The sequence below is a fragment of the Patella vulgata genome, chromosome 6 (genome assembly GCF_932274485.2).
Source record: "Patella vulgata chromosome 6, xgPatVulg1.2, whole genome shotgun sequence".
Taxonomy (NCBI): Eukaryota; Metazoa; Mollusca; class Gastropoda; family Patellidae; genus Patella; species Patella vulgata.
In genome coordinates this window covers 59,604,184-59,628,854 of record NC_065884.2, presented here as the reverse complement: position 1 = coordinate 59,628,854, position 24,671 = coordinate 59,604,184, and positions in this window count along the sequence as shown.

Below are 24,671 nucleotides of genomic sequence, written 5' to 3'. Positions count from 1 at the left end.
ACATTTCAAGCTAAAGCTAAGCAGAGCTAAGCAATGTCATTAGTCGATGCTTTGGGACAAGATAACTTTGATTCTATCTGATAGAGAGTTATGGAACTTAGTGTATAGTTGATAATCAGTTTGTTTGCTCGATGCTTTTGAAAAAAAAAATAAATGTGCGATTAATTAATATGTGTCATCTATTTCTTTTGGGATTTCGGCGGGGGACATCAGCCTCACTGTTGACTTATTTTTATTACTGTACCTATAAAAAAGGTGCAGATAGGTTAAACCCTATTTCATTTCATTCTATTTCATTCGCAGAAGCGAATTGCTGTAATAAAGATTGACCATATGTTAGTCCCGTGATTGTTCTGGGTGGACGAAGCTTGATTCATTGACAGACACTGTTATGTAAAGCACACCAATTAGATGACTCCTCCTCCACTTTGACCCCCACCCCCTCACCCACACCCAAACCCCTTTTTAAAAATGTGTACAATAGCTGAAAGTTGAAATCACCAATGTTAAAACGTCATTGTTTTGAGGAAAATTATCCTAATGAAACGGTATATGAATATGGTATAACAACAGAAAACTTCACAACGTCACTTTTCTCAATACTTCAAAATTTCTCAATGAAATGAAATGGGGTTTAACGTCCTAGTTTTTTGCACCGACTAGGCTAATGAAGTCGGCATACGCCATACAGTGTGCTATGGTGAAAATTGTGCCCTTATTTCCCATTCCGAATGTCAATGTGTTCTTCATCCCACCCGAACGACTAGACACTCTCCTTTCCGGCCCCCTGTCCTGTGCCTCTGACAAGGGGAAACCACACCGGAAAATCCTGAGAAACTTTCTCTGATAATAAAAGGAACGAACTGGGCCTAGAACTACTGGTTAGCGTGCTAGCGTCTTACTCACTGGTCCACCGCTGCTCTCAAAATATTTCAAAGTGTCGTCGAAAAGTTAAACAAATCATTTTCTTCCTTCCAAGCCCGGCTTCATTAGTCCAAGGGTTCAGAAACGTAAGACGTTGAACCCCATTTTATTTCATTTGAGTGAGACCGATGATGCCAACTTAAGCTTAACAACAATATTCTTGGAAGAAAAAAAAAGCTCAAGACAAACTTTAAATTTAATTTTCTTTATTATAAATATAAATAAAGCACTAAACTTCACAACACAAAAATAAATATTCTCTTTGTTAAAATTCGTAAATATTTTGGGCTAATGGCGGACATTAAAAGCAAATAGTTTAAGTAGATGATACATCTGACAACAAATTTTGGTTATTTGTTTTCATTTTCGCAAAAGTTTGATACATTTCAAGATATCTTTTGACGATCACAATTTTGTAATTTGTAATATTAAAATACAATACTTGTAATTATATAACTGTGTAGATATTACCCTTTGTTTAAGATCTTATTGTTTATAAATGCCATTAATACAATTCAACATGTTGTTAAGTAAAACATATTTAATACTATCACATTTTAATGCAATGTCAATCTCTAAGGTATTTCTAGGATATCACAGACAAATATTCAAGGGATGTCAACGAATACTGATATAAACGCTACATGTCTAAACAACTTTGGGGGTCATAAAAACTTTACACGCGAGTCTAATCAACAGAGTTTGAAAATTAAACAATACAGATTGAATTGAATATGAATACATTTATCAAATTAAAAAATCATAATTTTTGTCTATACCTCACATTTACAACTAACATAAAAACTTATACTTCCACATTTGCATTTGATGCAATAAATAAATAAATATATATCAAATAAATGAATAAATTTTATTAAATGAATAAATATATTAAGTAATAAAAAATATTATTAAATCAATAAATATTAAATAAATAAATATTATTAAATAAATAAATAATGAAAATTTTGTCTTCAATATGATGTTTTATGAAAAAGTCACGCGCCCTTGGCTCATGTTGGAAATGTATAAATAACGAAAAATATGTTTCATTAGATGAATGAAAAATATGATATGAAATTCGTTTTATTTGGTTCATAATGACATTGTATGTCATGGCTATGGTGGTTACAATAATATTGTAAAAAAGAATGATAAATTAAGATGTATTTAGATCCTAACTGGATCATGGTCACATCTGGTTAACATAACTAGTCAATTATACAATAATATTAATGTACAGTTAAGTATAAATAGAAAGGCGGAACTGGCAGTGGAAAAAGAAACCCCTTAAAAATCAGAACATGTTGATGTTGATGAATTATTATATTACTGATCAACATATTATCAGTATCTGTGGATGACAATTAAAACTTAAATTTAATATGAATTATACAAACTATATTATATATAAGCTATTCAATATTTCATTAACATCAAATCATATTAATACATACTTTGTACAAATAAAGCATATGTTAAATACATAGATAATATGGTCTGAAAATAGACCTACTAATGAAGCCGAATTTCGACAAATAACTAGGCAATAACTAATTGCGGTTACCAAATATCAATTATACAGAATCATTTGAAGTTCTTGGTCTGGCGCATGTGCATCCTACACCAATTCCTTCGTGTAATTCTGTTTCATAAGTATAAAATCCATTTGTGCACCCTGTTTGCTTCAGAACTCGAATACTAGTGCGGACTTTTTCACAGCCATCACTGTTGTTGCTACCAATACATGAATGGCATTTACACTTAGCTTGTGTAATATGAGCAGGGTAGTAGTTGCTTCCTAGGTCTTCAGACTCGTAGTACCATGGACAGGTGGATCGAATCCATAATGGATCTTCTAGCCCGAAACTGTCCCCAGCTGGTGGGCAATCTGTGTTATTGTGTGTGTTTTCATTATTGTTATTGCTGAGCTCATTGGTCATCAAACTGACGGGTTGAACGGCATCTTGGGCGATAAGGAATCGAGTGACGTTTATGTGTTGATTCAGTTCGGCAAATAACTCTTTTAGGTTCGTGGGCCTTTGACACCCCGTGGTGTCTCTCTTTTCTCTTTCGATCGTCTTCTCAATGGCTTTCAGTAAAATTGGTGATGAGCAGACGAAATTCACCATAATTATACTAGCCAAAACTTTAAGTAAGGACATTTTGATGTTGCTTCTGAACTTCTAAGTAATATTATAAATGGTTACCAATGTACTCACGTTCGAAATATATCTCGAGTTCTTTCACTGTTGAAGTATGATTAAGATGTTGAATATCTTCGGTTTTAAAGATGTTCCAATGTTTAACGAAGGTTGTTGCTTAATTATTATCTGCTATAAAATCCTATGGTATTCTGTACAGTTAACTGTCGTACGGTTTGCTTACAGCCGTTGTCTTGCTTCTGTTCAAGTATCAAAAAGACACTTATATATGACAGACACACGGATAAAATCTATTTTTATCTTTAGAGGAAGTATATCCATTACAAGTGAAAGTAACCTGAAACATCCCTGATTGACTACAATCTAGCTTTGGGGCGTGAATTAATTGTTTTGCATTCATTCTATTCAAGGACAGGAGGTGGGAAATTGGGATATGACACCTTTCGTTTCAAAAGTGTCACGAATTCCGGTTTTCTTCAAATTTTGTATTGCCAACATGATTCTTCCGTCCTTCTTCATAATGTACAAGTCTGATGTCTAGGGTTTCTTAAACATACATTATGCAAGAGCTAAATCTGTCTATTGCAGGTCTCTCTTTAGGTCTGAAATGTTATCTAAACTATGAATTTATTATCTAAATTAACTCTCGATGTTATCGCTAGCCTCCGATATTTACTGGATTATGATCCCATTTGCTGCCCAACTTTCATTCATGATTCAATCAAGAGTTGGATAATCGAGACTATGATCGAGGCTAGGTCAAAATTTCAATTGCTTAATTCTCGGTTCATAGTGGATCAATTTGACTGAAATTTTCAGCAAATTGCCTTTACATTATCTAGTTTTTAGCTATTGTAGGAGAACTGCCAGCTCTTTATCTTATCTCCCATAATGGATCTTTAAATAATTTAAATGACAAGAAGACAGTTGTTTTAATCGTTGGTAAATATATTATCTATCATAATTATAAGTAAATGTAAATCAAGAACAGTAGTATCATGTGTATAAACTAAATACGTTATAAACAATTATTTGGGATAGTGGCTTATATGTAGTTGTTGTACATTGTTCCAGTCCTCGGAGGCTTTCTGATAGCTATATCATTCCCATTCATGATTCTTGCTACCAGGTAATAATATTGCATGGCTGCATATGAATCTCCTGTAGCCAGATGACGCAATGTGATGACAAGCTTCATCCCTAGTTCCAGAGCCTCCTTGTACTTGGTGTAGTCTTTTTATGAAGGGTGTGGTGCGTTCCAGAATTTCGTAAACCATGAGTGGAGTAGTTCTCAAGACGTTGTCGAAGGCCTCTTGATCATCAGCTGATGATAATGTTCCACGGTTATTCTCATCTCCCGTTTCAGTCAGTTCCTCACCAAATAGTTTCTTGGCTTTCTCCTGCTTCATCCTTGTCCTACCATTTCTTTGTAGTCTTGCTCAGCTTCTAACAAAAGCTGATTGAAACCATGTTAAAGGCTCTATGGGTCTGTTCAAAAATGTTGAAAATTTTGAAAATCTTGAAGTGATATCTCGAGCCAAAGGATGAACTTGTGAGAAAACAGCCCATATTTTTATATCTTACCTAGCGTATTAAGAACTGCGTGACAACAACAGCCACGTATTCCAAGCGAGTAGAATTTAGATAGTACGGCAATTCCGTTAGTAGTACGTCTGTAATACTGTATATACGGTAGAGATTATTTAAGTTCTCTAAATCATTGTCTGTTTAATTAAGAAATGCGTTACCTACATAATGTGTGACGAAAACTAGTACCTCGCATTATTCTACTGCCAGTGCCCCATTCTGTAAGTGGGTTATTATGGTCCAGGCATCGGGCAACGTTGACGTAAAGCGGTGCCCATACTGAAACCGTACCCAAAAATGGTAATTGGCCCGCTCTAATAACTGACGCATCTATATATAAGAAAGAGCGGGGTTAAATTTCCCTTCAGATATCCCAGGCCTTCCTAGAGGGAGGCTCGGCTCTAGTCCCGGATAGAGACATCATTTAGACATCATTTGGGGGTTCTTAGAAGGCATACTCGCAGCCTCCTCGACTTAGAAACCAGGAATCAAACATCATTGACGTTCCTAGAGATAACATGGAGTGTTCCTAGAGGGACATACCTTTAGTCTCCACGGAAGTTCGCCATGTAGACTTAGAAAGAAGAGCGTAAAGCCACAAAACACATGCTAAGGGATTGGGAACTTATATTTAGCTTATATTTAATGTCATAGCTGAGTGTATAGTTGATTGTATAGTGGATGTTATATATATTGAAATGCAAATACCTATGCAGGATGTGATATGATAATAGTCATGGACGTTTGACATGCTTAGAGAGTATATTCACTGATGAAGAACTTATCGCCCCAACAGAACCACTGAGCTGCACATGCGACACACAATAGCGCCATACACGCTGGGAGGGGTTCATTGTCAAATTTGACACTTCAAGGAAGGGTTGATGAAAACTGCCGCGTGCTGGTTTATCTATCCATGTCTGCTTTCCTATCGGTTCTTGCATAAGATTTACTGTTTATCATATCTTTGCTTTAGTGTGTTACGTTTAATTTGATCGGGAGACGTGTTCGTCGACGTCAACGTGAACCGACAACACTGCAAGAATTGGCCGTGGCACTGCAAGAGGACTGTGTCAGATTGCCCCAAATCGTGATTGGACGGTTGATTAGGAGCATGCCACGACGAATTGCTGAATGTCTGAGGATTGGTGGAGCAATTACTTATTATTACGACAAAAATCAAAAACGTCCATTTTCACTTTTGACGGTGTATCTCTTTCCGAGTGAAATGGGGCCGTCAGATAAGCCGTCCATCTGAACCGTTTATGTTCATGTGTAGGTAGACAATTGGCCTGTATATAATCGTAGTTATACTAACAAAGTGTTCCAGAGTTAATTGATCATTATAGTTTTATACACAACGTGGAAGTTACAGTTAATTCATAATAGATCTATTTAAAAAAAGGATTGTGTTACACGTCCATCCCGTTTTATACAATTTGTCACTCCCTCTAATTGCAGAACGGGGAAAAGTTTGAACAGATTCAAATTTACAGAGCAACTTCCCGTTCATGAAGTTCGTAAGAAGATCCTTAACGGTTGCTACTACGTTCACTCCGTTCGCATACAGTTTTATGCCACTTGGTAACATCTCCCAGAACGTAGTGAGAACTAGTTGTGAAGCGGGCTTTATTAAAGTTTTACAACAATATTCTTTGAAGAAAATAAAAGCCCATGAAAACATTCAAATTGTAAGTTTCTTTGTTTTAAATATAAATTAATCACCAAGCGTTACAATACAATTGTAAAAATATGAATTATTCAATTATAAATATTCTCTTTGTTAAAATTTGTAAGTATTTGGAGTTAATGGCGGACATTAAAAGCAAATAGTTAGCTTAAGTAGGTCATAGATCTGACAACAAATTTAGGTTATTTGTTTTCATTTTCCCAATAGTTTGATACATTTCAAGATATCTTTTGACGATCACAATTTTGTAATTTGTGATATTAAAATATAATACTTATAATTATATAATTGTGTAGATATTGCCCTGTGTTTACGATCTTATTGTCTGTTTATAAATGATATTAATACAATTCAACATGTTGTTAAATAAAACATATTTAATACTATCACAGAAATAAACATTTGAATGGAATGTCAATCTCTAAGGTTTTTCTTTGATATCACAAAAAATATTCAAGGGACGTCAACGAATACTGATATAAATGCTACGTTTCTAAAGTCTTAACAACTGTGAGGGTCACAAAAACTTGTAAATTAAACGATGCAGGTTGAATTACATATGAATATATTTATTATAATTGAAAATCATAATTTCTCTCAATAAGTATAAATTTGTGATATTACATAATATAGATTACTTAACCACAATTTAATAGACAAGTGTAAACTAAATCGATATATATATATATATTACATTACCAAAGAGCAGATTTAATTAACTAGTCTACAATAAATATATATGTGTATATTAAACTAGATAAAGTACTTCTATGTTTACCGTCGATAAATACATAAATAAATAAAAAATACGCCCAGGTAAACAATTCACTCCATTCTGACATACAATAAACCATATAAGGTAGCTTTCTGCCCTCTATATCCGCCTACGGGTATTAATAATGTACACAAAAAAATAAAACTTTTACCATACATATTATATACATTCGTAGAATAATAGATTTCCATGGCAGTGGATTATAAATAAAATCAGGTAACGTACAACGAAAGGTTAGAAAGTATATACATAATACATAATACAGAAGTAATGAGATGCAATACATTTTGATAGACCAATTAATATATTTATTTATGAATAGTTCCAAGACGGACGAAAAGTACGTTAAAATGTTATTAAACCGGTGATGAAATCAGTTTGTGTAGGAACTGTTTATGTTTTTATCATTTACCTTGAAACAAAGTAGTGCAGATTTACGGTTGTGTTAATAATTTGGTTATTGCCGTTCTTATTATGCTAAAGCTATTCAGCATAGATTGAGCACTAATTGATTTTGTTTAACAAACTTGGAGAGAAAACACATTCTTATATACCTCACATTCCCAATTTATAAATACTTACATAAAACTTACATTCTACATTAAAACCGTGTGCATTTGATGCAATAAATAAATAAATATATATCAAATAAAAAGATAAATAATTTTAAATAAATAAATAATTTTAAATAAATAAATATTTTTAAATAAATAAATATTTTTAAATAAATAAATATTTTTTAAATAAATAAATATTTTTAATTAATAAATATTTTTAAATAAATATTATTAAACAACTCATGAAAATTTTGTCTTCAAAAGTTGCATTAGATGGCTTGATAGATATGATATGATATGATATGATACGAAAATTATGTTTCTTTAGATCAGTGGTTCTCAACCTTTTTTGACACCGGCACACCTTGGAACAGAAAAAATAGCGACACACCTGGCTAAATACATATGAAAAATATTTGAATTTTGCAAAATAAAAACATGGCAAGTCAGATGGCATACAACCGTAGACAGAGACTAGTCATAGACACATAAATAATAAAAACACAGCTATGAACTTATCAGTAGACACTCAATTGGGACCATGTGGTTTTTCGCATTTTCTTACCGCGTTGAGTATCACTGCTTTAGATGAATTAACAATATGATATAAAATTCGTTTGTTTGGTTCATAATGGCAGTGTATGTCATGGCTATGAGAGTTATAATCATTGTAAAAAGTATGATAAATTAAGATGTATTTACAAGCTTTAGATCCTAACTGGATAATGGTTACGTCTGGTTAACATAACCAGTCAATAATATACCATACTATTAATGTACAGTTAAATATAAATACAAAGGCTGATATTGATACCTTATTATATTACCGATCACCATAATATTATTTTTATTGAAAGTTATATATCTGTTAAAGACAATTAATGCTAAAATTAAATTAAATAGGAATTCAAATATACACAAACTATATTATATACAAGCTATTCAATATTTTATTAACACGAAATAATACATAATTTGTACAAATAAAGCATAAACAAAATACATAGACAATATGGTCTGAAAATAGACCTACTAATGAAGCCGAATATCGACAAATGACTGGGCAATAACTAATTGCGGTTACCATATCAATGTACAGAGTCGATTACTTTCTTGGTCTGGCGCATGTGCATCCTACACTAATTCCTTCCTGTAATTCTGTTTCATAAGTATAAAATCCATTTGTGCACCCTGTTTTCTTAAGGACTCGAATATATGTGCGGACTTTTTCACATCCATCGTTGTTGGTGCTTCCAATGCATTTAGGGCATTTACAATTAGCTTGTGGGATATGAGCAGGGTAGTAGTTGCTTCCTAATTCTTCGGCCTCGTAGTACCAGGGACAGGTGGATCGAATCCACATCGGGGCGTCTGCGGCGTAACTGTCTCCAGTTTGAGGGCAATCTTTGTTACCGTGTGTGTTTTGGCTGATGTAGACTTCGTTATTGCTGAGCTCGTTGGTGATCAGGCTGGCGGGTTGAATGGCACCTTTGGCGATTAGGAATCGAGTAACGTTGATGTGCTGATTCAGTTCGGCAAATAATTGTTCGAGGGTCTCGGGAATTTGACATCCCGTGGTGTCTCTCTTTTCTCTTTCGATCGTCTTCTCAATAACTTTCAGTAAACTTGGCGATGAACAGACGAAATTCACCATCATTATACAAACGAAAACTTTAAGTAAGGACATTTTGATGTTGCTTCTGAACTTCTAAGTAATATTATAAATGGTTACCAATGTACTCACGGTGTAAATATATCTCGAGTTCTTTCGCTGCTGGATTAGAGAAAAGATGTTGTTGAATATCTTCGGTTTTAACGGTGTTTCAATGTTTAACGTCAGATGTTGCCTAATTATTATCGTGTGTGGTGTTTGTATAGTTTACCCGTCCCGTTTAACTGTTTGCTTACTGCTGTTATCTTGCTCCTGTTCAATTATCTAAGATTGAATAATTGATTAACACAAGAAAAGACAGCAGTTATATATACCGACACACGGAAAAGATCTATTTTTAACCTTGGAAGAAAAACCTGAAACATTCCTGATTGGCCAAAATCGTACTTGCGGGCTTGAGTTGTATCTCATTCGTTCTGTACAAGGTAAGGGTGCAGGAAATTTAGATATGACACTTTTGTTGTAAAGAAGTGTCACGAATTCTAGTTATCTTCAAATCTTTGTATTGCTGTTATGATTCTTCCGCCTTTCTTTAAAATTCTCAAGTCGATATCACCTCAACCACGTTTCTTTCATCAATGACTCCACTTAATTATTACGTGTTTTTGGGGGGTTTTTTTGTTTTGTTTTTTATTTTAGACAGAGTTTGCAGTCAAAACTGTGTCAACGCCGCAGGTATTGTTGGTCTCCGTGGAAATAATGATTTAATATAAATTTGGTCATTTTTGACAAATAGGAAGTGTTTTACGAATGGTATAAAAAGTAATCTTATATTGCCCATATCTCGGTTATTTGTCAACGGATTCCATAGGGGTTCTCACTGACGGATTTACCTCAGCAAGGAAAGAATGTCATCAACGGTGTCGTCACCAATTTCATAAACGAAATGATACCAATGTGCCAAGAGTGCTTAAAACTGTATAACTAGCTGCTGAGATTGCCTCGTTGCCTTTGGTTTCGGTGGAAATAACGTGTTATGTGGACAATGTTAATCATAGTTGTCCAACGGACATATGAGGACCAGTGAATACAAACACTGTTTGTCTAAATGTAAATCGATGAAATAAGAGCACAAATGTGAATGCCGATGTAAACTACCTTCGCAAACGGGACACTGCAACCAAATCAAATCGGGACGTTATCAGAAGACTAATTTAAAGGGACAATCAGGAATATTTAATTCGTTGAAAGGGTCTCTCAGCAACGATGAATTCGTGGGTTTTCGAGGATGGCTTGGATGACTTTGCTAAAATATATATAAAGGACCACGCGAAGAAAATACCTGGGCTTATGTTAAGAGATTAGTCTATCGCTGGATATGACCAGCATGTTGTTCAATCTGCAACAAGACCGTGCACGAATGCGATAGATTATGTGGCATAATGGTCGGACGTACTGTAAGATTTATGTTTTAATGCATTGTTTACGGTGCCACCTTGTTTTAACCATTTCGAAAACTGGAAGCTCTGAAATTCCATTTCCAGTGATCTGAGACAAGAGTCCTGTGTAAAATAATGAATTATAATAGGACTTTGTGAGTCAGAAATCTTGGAAAATGGTTCAGGTAAAGACAGGCGAAACTTATGAACAGCATAATCGAACGAGATTCTGAAAATCCGTTTTTTAGAACTCCTGAAACACCTACCATCTGGATCTAGATAAGGGAGGGGGAGGCACCTAGATACACCCTTTTAAAATGATTGTAGTCATTCTTTTCTAGAATAACATCGTATCTGTCTACTCCTTCTTTCTATAAAGCATACAATTTTATGTCTACTGCGAATATTTACATGGAGCCTCAGATAAACCAATTTCCTTTGACCATCTCACAGTAGAAATGCCTGTCATTGTGTCAATGGTGTGGTTTCGGTGCCAGACTTGCTTGTTTGTCTTCTCCGGGTCCTTTGGTTTATCCCTACTACTACGTGCTCCTTCGCCTTGTAATGGTTCAGGGTGGAGGGCTTGACAATTGTCATTGTCTAGTTTGAAACTGTGTACACATTGACGTGCACATAAAAGAACTCTTGAGAGTTGGAATTCGAAGTAAAGGTAGATTGTAGTGCCGTTGTCCGGGTACACGGGATCTTGGTTCTTCGTCGCATCCGAACGACTAGGCACTGTCCTGACCAGGCATCCCGTTCTGCACCCCTGACAAGGGGAAACCACACGGAAAATCCCGAACAATTTTCTCTGACAACACCGGGAGTGAACACAAGGTCTACTGGTTAGACAGATAGTCTTACTCACTGATCTACAGTGGCTCCCGATATGTCCGAAAGTGTCGGCGAAACGTTAAACACAATACATTCCTTTCCTTCCAATATTTAAGGATCATAAGCACTGTGTCAAAGTGCTCCACAACTTTCATCAAATTCAGACTATATTCTAATTCTATCATATAAAGATTCTAACATTTATTAAGCTGCACTGAACCCCCACCTGGTTTTGATAGTATATGATATAGGGTTCTAACCGCTACATATAAGCACTTATTTGTTTTTAGTTACAGACTTAACAAATTCCACTTGTTATTGATAATGCCATGGTATTCATACCGGCCAGCTAATTTCATACGATAACATGTAATACATATATAAAAAAAACTACATATATAATTATGACATTGTGTTTTGGGACTCAACTTTCCCTATTATTGAACGGTATATAACTACGAGTTTGCAGAGTGAGACTTCGACGAGAGACTTGGAGCAGAGAAGACATGAGACGAGCGTGTAGTCTCACCCGACTCCGGTCGCTGCCTTGCCAGAGGGGCGAAATGGTTGTCTTAATTAGTGATGCATTGTGTTTATGTTATTAGTTGAGTTCCTGTTTGATTTATGTTTCTGTTGTATTAATGTTACTGTTTAATATTCTGTTCCCGATGTAAATAAATACTATATTGTTACAGTATTCGTTCTTTAAGTCGGTTCTGGGTGACAATACTGCTTTAAACTTCATAATATATTTATATTCTTCTTAAAACATATCATGTACAAGATTTCTTGAATTGTAGCAGCCTTGTTTCCAGCTCGACTATCTGGCCTGGATTCGAGACAGGCGCGGTCCCCATTCCAACGAACGTACATGGCCCTAGTTCTAGCCTTTACTCAATTAAGGCGCCCATGACCTTCTCTCTCTCAACTATCTTCTTTTCATTCTTGCTTATATCCCCCTTCTAGACATAGGATCTCAAAAGATTATACATCTGGCTATTGCCAGATTAAATGTTCAGTACAAGACAAAGGATATTACGTAACCCGGGCCAGCTATAAGTTTATATTATGTTAATGACTAATGAGTGCAATTTGAACAACCCTGGATGTCAATAGCCGATATAAAAATATTTTAATCAATTCTGCTTTCATGATAACTATCAATAACATCTGCCATTATGTAACACTGTTTACTAAACTGATACTCTTTTTTCTGTAGTGCTACAGCATTTTTGGCGAGTTTCTGGGTTAGTACAATTTTATTTCGATTTAAGTGACTTGAAAAGCTGTGGATTTTGCAAGTCTGGGCCAGATTTCCTGGAGGGTACGCCGGTGTGGCTGATAAATAATGGGTTGCCTAGTTGTTCGGGTGGCACGCACAGAAACCCGAGGTGCACCCTTAACCCCATTGAGGGAGAGCGCGTAAGAGAACCTTGATATTTGGAGTTCGAAATAAGAGTAGACCGTAGTGCCGTTGCCTGGGCCAAATTACTTTCTTTTGCTATAGAGTGCATTTTATTTCACTTTAGTGAGAGCGATGACGCCTTCACAATCTTTACAACAATATTCTTTGAAAAAATGAAAGCCCAATACAAAATTTTAATTTTAATTTTCTTTATTATAAATTTATTTGTTATAAATAAAAATGTCTTTGTTATAAATATAAATTAATCGCTAAACTTTACAACACAAATGTAAAAATTTAAATTATTCTATCACATATAAATACTCTCTTTCTTAATATTCGTAAATATTTTGAGCAAATACACCTTGTAACAAATTCGGGTTGGTTTTAAAATACAATACTTGTAATTATATAAATTGTGTGGATATTACCCTGTGTTTACGATCTTATTGTTTATAAATGATATTAATACAATTCAACATGTTAAATAAAACATATTTAATACTGTCACAGAAATTAACATTTTAATGGAATGTCCATCTGTAAGGTTTTTCTTTGATATTACAGACAAATATTCAAAAGACGTCAGGGAATACCAATATAAATGCTACATGTCTAAAGTCTAAACCCGAGACTAACCAGAACAGCTTGTAAATTAACCAATACATATTGAAATAAATATGAAAAAATTGATCATATTTGTGATTTCATATGGATTTCTTATAGGCGAGAATCTAATAGCCAAGTGTCACATATATTTTGTCTCTGTGTCCCTTACAATTCCCCTTATTCTATAGCTAATTAACATAAACGGAGTCTTAATTTGTTTTTAACAAATTTAAATAATTAAAGAATTTCTTATATAGCTCACATTCACAGCTTATAAATACTAACATACAAACATACATTCCACATTAAGACTTTGTGCATTTGATGCAATAAATTAATAAATATGAAATAAATAAATAAATAGCATTAAATAAATAAATAGCTTTAAATAAATAAATAGCATTAAATAAATTAATAGCATTAAATAAATAAATTAATAGCATTAAATAAATAATTAAATAAATACACAAATACATAAATAAATGAATAATATCAAATGAATGAATGAATGAATGAATGTTATTAAATAAATAATGAACAAATTGTCTTCAACAGATGTATTAGATAGCTGATAGAAATGATATGATATGTTTTGATAACTCCCACATTTGTTTCATGTTGGAAATTTATAAATAACGAAAATTATGTTCCATTAGATGAATGAAAAATATGATATGAAATTCGTTTGTTTGGCTCAAAATTTAAGTGTATATCATGGCTGTGAGAATTACAATCACTGTAAAAAGAATGATAACTCAAAAAAATATATTTACAGGCTTTAGATCCTAACTGGATAATGGTCACGTCTGGTTAACATAACCAGTCAAGAATAAACAATAATATTAATGTACAGTTGAATATAAATACAAATTTTGATGTTGATACATCAGTATTGAAAATTATATATCTGTTGATGACAATTAAAGCTAAAATTATATTAAATAGGAATTCAAATATACAAACTATATTATATACAAGCTATTCAATATTTCAACAATACGAAATAATACATAATTTGTACAAATAAAGCATAAATTAAATACATAGACAATATGGTCTGAAAATAGACCTACTAATTATGCCGAACTTCGACAATTAACTGGGCAATAACTAATTGCGGTTACAAAATATCAATGTACAATATTCGACTAACTTCTTGGTCTGGCGCATGTGCATCCTACACTAATTCCTTCGTGTAATTCTGTTTCATAAGTATAAAATCCATTTTTGCAACCTGTTTTTTTCAGAACTCGAATATTTGTGCGGACTTTTTCACATTCTTCTCTGTTGTTGCTGCCAATGCATGATGCGCATTTACACTTAGCTTGTGGAATATGAGCAGGGTAGTAGTTGCTTCCTAGGTCTTCAGACTCGTAGTACCATGGACAGGTGGATCGAATCCATAATGGATCTTCTAGCCCGAAACTGTCCCCAGCTCCAGGGCAATTTGTGTTACCGTGTGTGTTTTGGCTGATGTAGACTTCGTTATTGTTGAGCTCGTTGGTGATCAGGCTGGCGGGTTGGGTGGCACCTTTGGCGATAAGGAATCGAGTGACGTTGATGTGCTGATTCAGTTCGGAAAAAAACTGTTCGAGGGTCTCGGGAATTAGACATTCTGTGGTATCTCTCTTTTCTCTTTCGATCGTCTTCTCAATGGCTTTCAGTAAAATTGGTGATGAGCAGACGAAATTCACCATCATTATACTAGCCAAAACTTTAAGTAAAGACATTTTGATGCTGCTTCTGAACTTCTAAATAATATTATAAATGGTTACCAATGTACTCACGGTCGGAATATATCTCGAGTTCTTTCACTGTTGGATTATGATTAAGATTTTGAATATCTTCGGTTTTAAAGATGTTCCAATGTTTAACGAAGGTTCGTGGTTAATTATTATCTGCTATAAATCCTATGGTGTTCTATATATTTAACTATCCCGCTTAACCGTTTGCTTACAGTTGTTGTCTTGTTACTGTTCAAGTATCTAAGATTGAACGACTGACTGATTCAAGAAAGGACACTTATATATGATAGATACACGGATCACATCTATTTTTGTCTTTAGAGGAAGTATATCCATTTCAAGTGTAAGTAACCTTAAACATTCCTGATTGGCTAAAATCAAAATTGTGGGGCGTGATTTGTTTCGGAATCATTCTATTCAAGGGTAAGGGAGTTGGAAATTGAAATAAAAAATGTCACGAATTCTTCATAATGTGCCAGTCTTATTTCGGGGGTTTCTTGGGGTTTCTTAAATAACTTAAATGGCAAGAAGACATAGAGAATCTCCTATGAGTCTTTTTTGATATCAAAAAATATCAGTACAAGATTATAAAGTAACAAAAAACGAGGCTTTGCCGATTGGTTTTTTTTTTACCTTATCAACGAGTCTTTATATTTTTTGATATCAAAAAAGACGAGTAAGAGATTTTATTTATCACCCAATCCTTTCTTACGTGCACAAATAAATAAATGTAATCATTTGCTATAGACTTCACTTTTACTGAACCTGATTACATTAGGACGTAGTGATACATTATTTTTTGACAGCAATTCAACCATTGCAAAGTCCTTTGTATTGACCCAATAAAGAATGAACTGTTCTTTGAAAATACAAAAATGTAGTTGCTTTTTAACTGACCAATCAAATTCATGTAAAGGAGATATCGCAGTAGATTATGAAATTTATCACACAAGCGATATCTACTGTAGAATGTATTATTGGGTGATAAAGCTGTTTTATGATTATGAAATTTATCACACAAGCGATATCTACTGTAGAATGTATTATTGGGTGATAAAGCTGTTTTAATCGTTGGTAAAGTATATTATCAAACATAAGAAGTATAAGTAACAAAAGAGCAATAGAATCATATGTATAAACTAGATAAACAAGAAGTAATTATAAATTAGATTTTAAATCATATAATTGGGGAATTTAAACAATTGTTTGGGATACTCGCTTATACGTAGTTGTGGTACATTGCTTCAGTCCTCCGAGGTGTTCTGATAGATATAGTTTTCAATCCATGTTTCTTTCTACCGGGTATTCATATTGCATGGTGGCATACTAGGAATCTCTGTTGCTAGATGACGCAGTGTGATGAGAAGCTTCATCCCTGGTCCCAGGGCCTCCCTGTAATTGGTGTCGTCTTTTTTATGAAGGGGGTGGTGCGTTCAAGAAGTTCGTAAAACATGGGTGGGGTGGTTGTAGATGACTTCTTGAGCATCAGCTGATGATAATGTCCCACGGTTATTCTTATCTCACGTTTTAGTCAGTTCATCACCCAACAGTTTCTTGGCTTTCTCCTTGATCTACCATTTCATTGTACTCTTGTTCAGCTTCCAACACAAGTTGCATGAAACTAATGTTTAAAGGCTCCATGGTTCTGTTTAAAAATGTTGAACATTTTGAAAATCTTGAAGTGATTTGCACTACAATAAATCTCGAGCCAAATGATGAACCAGTGACGAAACAGCCCACACAATCGAAATATATCTGGAGGTTTTCACTGTTGGATTAAAGAAAAGATGATGTTGAATATCTTCGGTTTTAAAGATGTTCCAATGTTGTGACAAAGTGATCGTTACCTTTCATCAAATTGAACGACCATTAAGGTACATAGAACTTTATGACCTCTGCTAGTTTTGATAATATATGATATTGACCTTTCACCTCTGTGTAAACTGCTGTTAAGGCACGGACTGCCTATGATCTTATTAAACATCTAACTAATTCAATATGTCCTTTACATGATCTGTGTATAACACTCGGCAGAACTTCATGACTTCAAAGGAAATACGCAGTGCAGTTACAGATACCATAATTAGATAAATAAATAATACCATATGCTGATCACTTTTTCCTAGTTATCATACGCTATATAAGCCGGAGTTTGCTGACAGTTAGGCAGACGAACAGAGACAGGGCACAGAGAGACAGAGACCGGCGTATGGACTCACCCGAGTTCAGCCGCTGCCTTGGCAGAGGGGCAGAGTGGTGGACTTAATATAGTTAGATGTGTTACTGTCGTAGTCTAGTATTTGTATATTAGTTTAAGCATGGACCGTATATAGATGGACAGGCAACGAGTCCCGTTTGTTGGATTCTCTGCCGCTCGCGCGAGACACGGCGAGATCTCAATGTCAACGGCAAATCAAGCGATGTGATTTTTGACATTGCGGGATTTTATACTGATTAATTTCTCGAACTCCTCCATGGAATTTACAGTATTCTTATAGTTACACGGTAAGTTTTCAACCTGATAAGTATTCCTATCCGGTAATGACGAATTTGTCCAGTTTGAAACTTTGAAATTTCCAAATGCAGCAGTTGAAAATTGGGAAATTATCGATTTCAATATTTTCGTAGGTTTTGTAAGCATTTTGGTTTTGCTTAATACTCCAAATTCCCGTATGTATGAAGGATATTAAAGTTATGAAAATAAAATTCAGGTATAATACTGTCCGGAATGATGATTAATTGTGCAGAAGTAAAAATTAAAAGAGTGTTTTAGTAGATTTGTTCTTAAGAAAAACTCGACGTTTTTTTTTTCGGATTCACATAGGCGCGTCCGAAGTAAACAGACGATGTGTTGATATATTTACACCCCAATCATCAGTTAGTAGTCTATCTATGTATGGGTTTCAAAAAAAAGAGTAGCAAGATAAATAAAAATATTATGAATTGATTTCTGTTTCTTTGCTTTTAAACTTAATACAGGTATTTGCGCGAGGGGAGCTAATTTAATTTAGTCACGATTGTCAGGTCTCTCTTTTGACGCGACAGAATTCTAAAGGCTTCGTGGGCGTTGCCTGTCCATCTATACACGGTCCATGGTTTAAGTACCTGTATTACTGTTGTAATTATGTATGATGTGTTATATACCTGATGTAAATAAATCATATATTTATTAAACTGATCTCTGTTATACTAAAATAGTGTTATAATGTTTAACGAAGGTTGTTGCTTAATTGTATCTGCTATAAAATCCTGTGGTGTTCTATATAATTAACCTGTCCCGTTTAACCATTTGATTAAATGATTGACTGAGACAAGAAAAGAAACTTATATATGGCACTGACATGCGGATCAAATATAATTTTATCTCAGGGGAAAGCGTTGCCTAATCATTCGGGTGATACGAAGAAACCGAGTTCGATCAATGTTTCCTCTTCGGCTTGCACGTAAAACTTCCTAGTCGGAAATACAACCGGCCGGGGAAAGATCTTCTCCCTAGCACTGCACACAGGGGCGGGAAGATTAAATCGCTACTAATATCGAGATCAATATAAAATGATGAAAACTAAATTTTATCAGATTAGATACGTCTGGAACAACCATGGGAGCAGTGTTTATAGAATAGGAACGGGGCAGATAAAAGTGTCACGAATTCTGGTTATCTTCAATCTTTGTATTGGGTTATGATTCGTCCGTCATTCTTCATAATACTCAAGTCGATTTTACCTCAATCACGTTCCGTTTATGTATGTTAATATATCGTATTGTTAATATTTATCCCAACTGTGCAATGATATTATTTTATACTTTGACAAAAAGTCCAACTGTGCAATGTTATTATTTTATACTTTGACAAAAAGTATTTTGGGGCGAATGGGGGTGGGGGATTCCTTTACGTACATGATACAGAAACGTGAAAAAAAATTGTTTTCTTCTAATTCTATTTGCCCTTCTACGGCGCACACAACAAGATGTCAGAGTTGCCATCGCTGGATAATTTCGAAAACTAAAAGCCCGGAAATGCCATTTCCAGTGATCTGAGACAAGAGTCCGGTTCTAAAATAATGATTTGTAATGGAACATTTTCAGTTAGACATTTTGGAAAATTGTTCAGGTAGAGACAGGCAGTGGGGACAGTCATCTTCGAAAAGTTATTAACAGCACAAAGAGACGAAATTCTGAAAATCTGTTTATTAAAACACCTGAAACGCCTGACACCTAGATCCAGACAAGGTGTGGGTGGGGGATGGGGTGCGCCCCAACTAGATCCGCCCTTGTAAAATGATTGTAATCAATTTTTTCTTGGAATAAATATATGCAACTGCTTTAAATAAAATTTAAGAATACTGCGAATTTTTACATGCATCCTCAGATAAACGCATTACCTTTGTCCACCTACAATAGAAATGACTGTCATTGGGTCAATGTTTTCCTTCCAATATTTAAAGATTATAGACACTTTTTCTGTCTTTATCGACACTCTTGCTGCCGTTCTTGTTTTTTTCGATTTTGGGGAATTTGTAAGCATGGACCCCATTTCCTACAGCTAATACCTATGGGGCTGATAAATAATAAGTTGCCTAGTTGTACATATTAACGTACACCTAAAAGAGCGTTTGCATTTGAAATTCTATAAAGTATTGAACACTTGAACAAAGAATAAATTACCCAAATTTTAATCTCAAGTGGACCAAAAAGCTGTGTTGACCAAACGTTAAACCCCATTTTATTCTTGATGAGAGGGAGAGAGCGATGAGAACCCTTGACAGATAGAGTTCGAAATAAGAGTAGACCGTAGCGCAGCTGTCTGGACAAACTTTCCTTCATAGCACACTGCATGGCGTATGCCTGTCTTCATTAGCCCAAGAGTGCAGAAACGTAGGACGTTAAACTCCATTTTATTTCAGTAAGAGCAATGATTCCTCCACAAGCTTTACAACAATATTCTCGGAAGAAGATAAAAACACAAGATAAAATTTAAATTCTAATTTTCTTTTATTATAAACATAAATTAATCACTAAGTTTTACAAAACAATTGTAAAAATATGAATTATTCTATCAAATATAAATATTCTCTTTATTAAAATTCGTAAATATTTGGAGTTAATTGCGGACATTCAAAGCAAATAGTTAGCTTAAGTAGTTAATACAACTTACGACAAATTCAGGTTATTTGTATTCATTTTCGCAAAAGTTTAATACATTTCAAGATATCTTTTGACGATCACAATTTTGTATTTTGTAATATTAAAATACAATACTTGTTATTATATAACTGTGTAGATATTACCCTTTGTTTACGATCTTATTGTTTATAAATGATATCAATACAATTCAACATGTTGTTAAATAAAACATATTTAATACTATCACAGAAATTAACATTTTAATGGAATGTCAATCTCTTAGGTTTTTCTATGATATCACAGACAACTATTCAAAGGACGTCAAGGAATACTAATATAAACGCTACATGTCTAAAGTCTAAAGAACTGTCTAATCAGAACAGCTTGTAAATTAACCAATACATATTTAAATAAATATAAATAAATTGATCATATTTGCGATTTCATATGGATTTCTTATAGGCAAGTGTAACATTTGTTTTACAGTTCCTCTTATTCTATAGCTAATTAACATAAACCGAGGCTTAATTTGTTTTTAAGAAGCTTAAATAAATAAAAAATTTCGTATATACCTCACATTCATAACTTATAAATACTGTCATACAAACATACACTCCACATTAAAACTTTGTGCATTTGATGCAATACATTAACGTATATGAAATAAATAAATAAATAAATAAATAAATAAATAAATGAATAATATATTTACAAATAAATAAATACTTATATTATTAATAAAATAATAATAAAGAATTTGTCTTCAAAAGATGTATTAGATGGCTATGGTATGATATGTTATGATAACTCCCTCGCATTTGGTTCATGCCGGAAATTTATAAATAACGAAAATAATGTTTTATTAGATCAATGAAAAAAAAGATATGAAATTCGTTTTGTTTGGTTCATAATTGCAGCGCATGAGATGGCTGAGAGTTACAATCATTGTAAAAAGCATGATAAATTAAGATGTATTTACAAGCTTTAGATCCTAACTGGATCATGGTTACAAAATGGATCATGGTCATATCTGGTTAACATAATATACAATAATATTAATGATAAATTAAGATGTATTTGCAAGCTTTAGATTCTAACTGGATAATGGTTACGTCTGGTTAACATAACCAGTCAATAATATACCACACTATTAATGTACAGTTAAATATAAATGCGTAAATGGCAGTGGACAAAATAATTTAATAAATTAGTACATGAACATGTTGATTATAATATTACTATATCTGTTTGATGAAAATAAAACTTAAATTAAATTAAATATGAATTATACAAACTATATTATATAAAAGCTATTCAATATTTCATTAACATCAAATCATATTAATACATAATTTGTACAAATAAAGCATAAGTTAAATACAGAGAAAATATGGTCTGAAAATAGACCTACTAATTAAGCCGAATATCGACAAATGACTGGGCAATAACTAATTGCGGTTACCAAATATCAATAATACAGAATCAGATTAACTTCTTGGTCTGGCGCATGTGCATCCTACACTAATTCCTTCCTGTAATTCTGTTTCATAAGTATAAAATCCATTTTTGCAACCTGTTTTCTTCAGAACTCGAATATTTGTGCGGACTTTTTCACATTCGTCTCTGTTGTTGCTGCCAATACATGATCTGCATTTACACTTAGCTTGTGGAATATGAGCAGGGTAGTAGTTGCTTCCTAGGTCTTCAGACTCGTAGTACCAGGGGCAGGTGGATCGAATCCATAATGGATCGTCTAGCCCGAAACTGTCCCCAGCTCCAGGGCAATTTGTGTTACCATGTGTGTTTTGGCTGATGTAGACTTCGTTATTGTTGAGCTCGTTGGTGATTAGGCTGGCGGGTTGAGTAGCATCTTTGGCGATAAGGAATCGAGTGACGTTGATGTGCTGATTCAGTTCGGCAAATAACTGTTCGAGGGTCTCGGGAATTTGACATCCCGTGGTATCTCTCTTTTCTCTTTCGATTGTCTTCTCAATGACTTGCAGTAAAATTGGTGATGAGCAGACGAAATTCACCATCATTACACAAGCCAAAACTTTAAGTAAGGACATTTTGATGCTGCTTCTGTACTTCTAAGTAATATTATAAATGGTTACCAATGTACTCACGTTCGAAATATATCTCGAGATCTTTCACTGTTGGATTATGATTAAGATGCTGAATATCTTCGGTTTTAAAGATGTTCCAATGTTTAACGAAGGTTGTTGCTTAATTATTATCTGCTGTATATATATAAAATCCTATAGTATTCTATATGATCAACTGTTACGTTTAACCGTTTTCTTACAGCTGTTGTCTTACTACTGTTCAAGTATTTAAGATTGAATGACTGACTAATTCAAGAAAGGATATTTATATATGATATATACACGGATCAAATCTATTTTTATCTGTAGAGGAAGAAAATATCCATTTCAAGTGTGCGTAACCTTAAACATCCCTGATTGACTAAAATCAAATTTGGGGGCGTGACTTGTTCCGCATTCATTCCATTCAAGGATATTGAAACAATGTCACGAATTCTTCATAATGTGCACGTCTTATTTCTGGGGTTTCTTGGGGTTTCTTAAATAACGTAAATGGCAAGAAGACAATTATTTTAATCGTTGGTAAATCTAACATAAGAGGTAAAAGTAAGAAAAGAGCAATAGAATCATAAAACTAGATAAACAAGAAGTAATTATAAATTGTGGTTTAAAGATATAATTGGGAACTTAAACAATTATTTGAGATACTCGCTTATACGTAGTTGTGGTACATTGCTCCAGTCCTCGGAGACGTTCTGATAAATTTAATCCATATTTCTTGCTACCAGGTATTCATATTACATGGGGGCGCAGGAATCTCCTGTTGCCAGATGATGACAAGCGTTATCCCTGGTTCCAGAGCCTCCCTGTAGCTGGTGTCGTCTTTTTTTGTGAAGAGGATGGTGCGTTCAAGAAGTTCGTAAAACATGGGTGGGGTGGTTGTAGTCATTTCCTCGCCCAACAGTTTCTTGGCTTTCTCCTTGTTCTACCATTTCATTGTACTCGTGTTCATCTTCCAACACAAGTTGCATGAAACTAATGTTTAAAATCTCCATGGTTGTGTTTAAAAAATTTGAAAATGTTGAAAATCTTGAAGTGATTTGCACTACAAGAAATCTCGAGCCAAATGATGAACCAGTGACCCATACAATCGAAATATATCTCGAGGTTTTCACTGTTGGATTAAAGAAAAGATGATGTTGAATATCTTCGGTTTTAAAGATGTTCCAATGTTGTGACATAGTGATCGTTACCTTTCATCAAATATATGATATTGACGTTTCACCTCTGTATAAACTTTTGTTAAGGCACGGACTGTCTATGATCTTATTAAACATCTAATTAATTCAATATGGTGGACTTTTGAATGGTGGACTTAATATAGTTAGATGTGTTTCTGTCGTAGTCTAGTACCTGTATATTAGTTTAAGTACCTGTATTGCTGTTGTAATTATGTAGATGTGTTATACACCTGATGTAAATAAATCATATATTTATTAAACTGATCTCTGTTATACTAAAATAGTGTTACAATGTTTAACGAAGGTTGTTGATTAATTGTATCTGCTATAAAATCCTGTGGTGTTCTATATAATTAACCTGTCCCGTTTAACCATTTGATTAAATGATTGACTGAGACAAGAAAAGTCACTTATATATGACACTGACATGCGGATCAAATATAATTTTATCTCAGGGGAAAGCGTTGCCTAATCATTCGGGTGATACGAAGAAACCGAGCTCCATCAATATTTCCTCTTCGGCATGCACATAAAAATTCCTAGTCGGAAATACAACCGGCCGGGGAAAGATCTTCTCCCTAGAAATGCACACAGGGGCGGGAAGACTAAATCGCTACTAATATCGAGATCAATATAAAATGATGAAAGCTAAATTTTATCAGATTAGATACGTCTGGAACAACCATGGGAGCAGTGTTTATAGAATAGGAACGGGGCAGATAAAAGTGTCACGAATTCTGGTTATCTTCAATCTTTGTATTTTGGGGCGGATGGGGGTGGGAGGATTCCTTTACGTACATGATACAGAAACGTGAAACAAAAATGTGTTCTTCTAATTCTATTTGCCCTTCTACGGCGCACACAACAAGATGTCAGAGTTGCCATCGCTGGATAATTTCGAAAACTAAAAGCCCGGAAA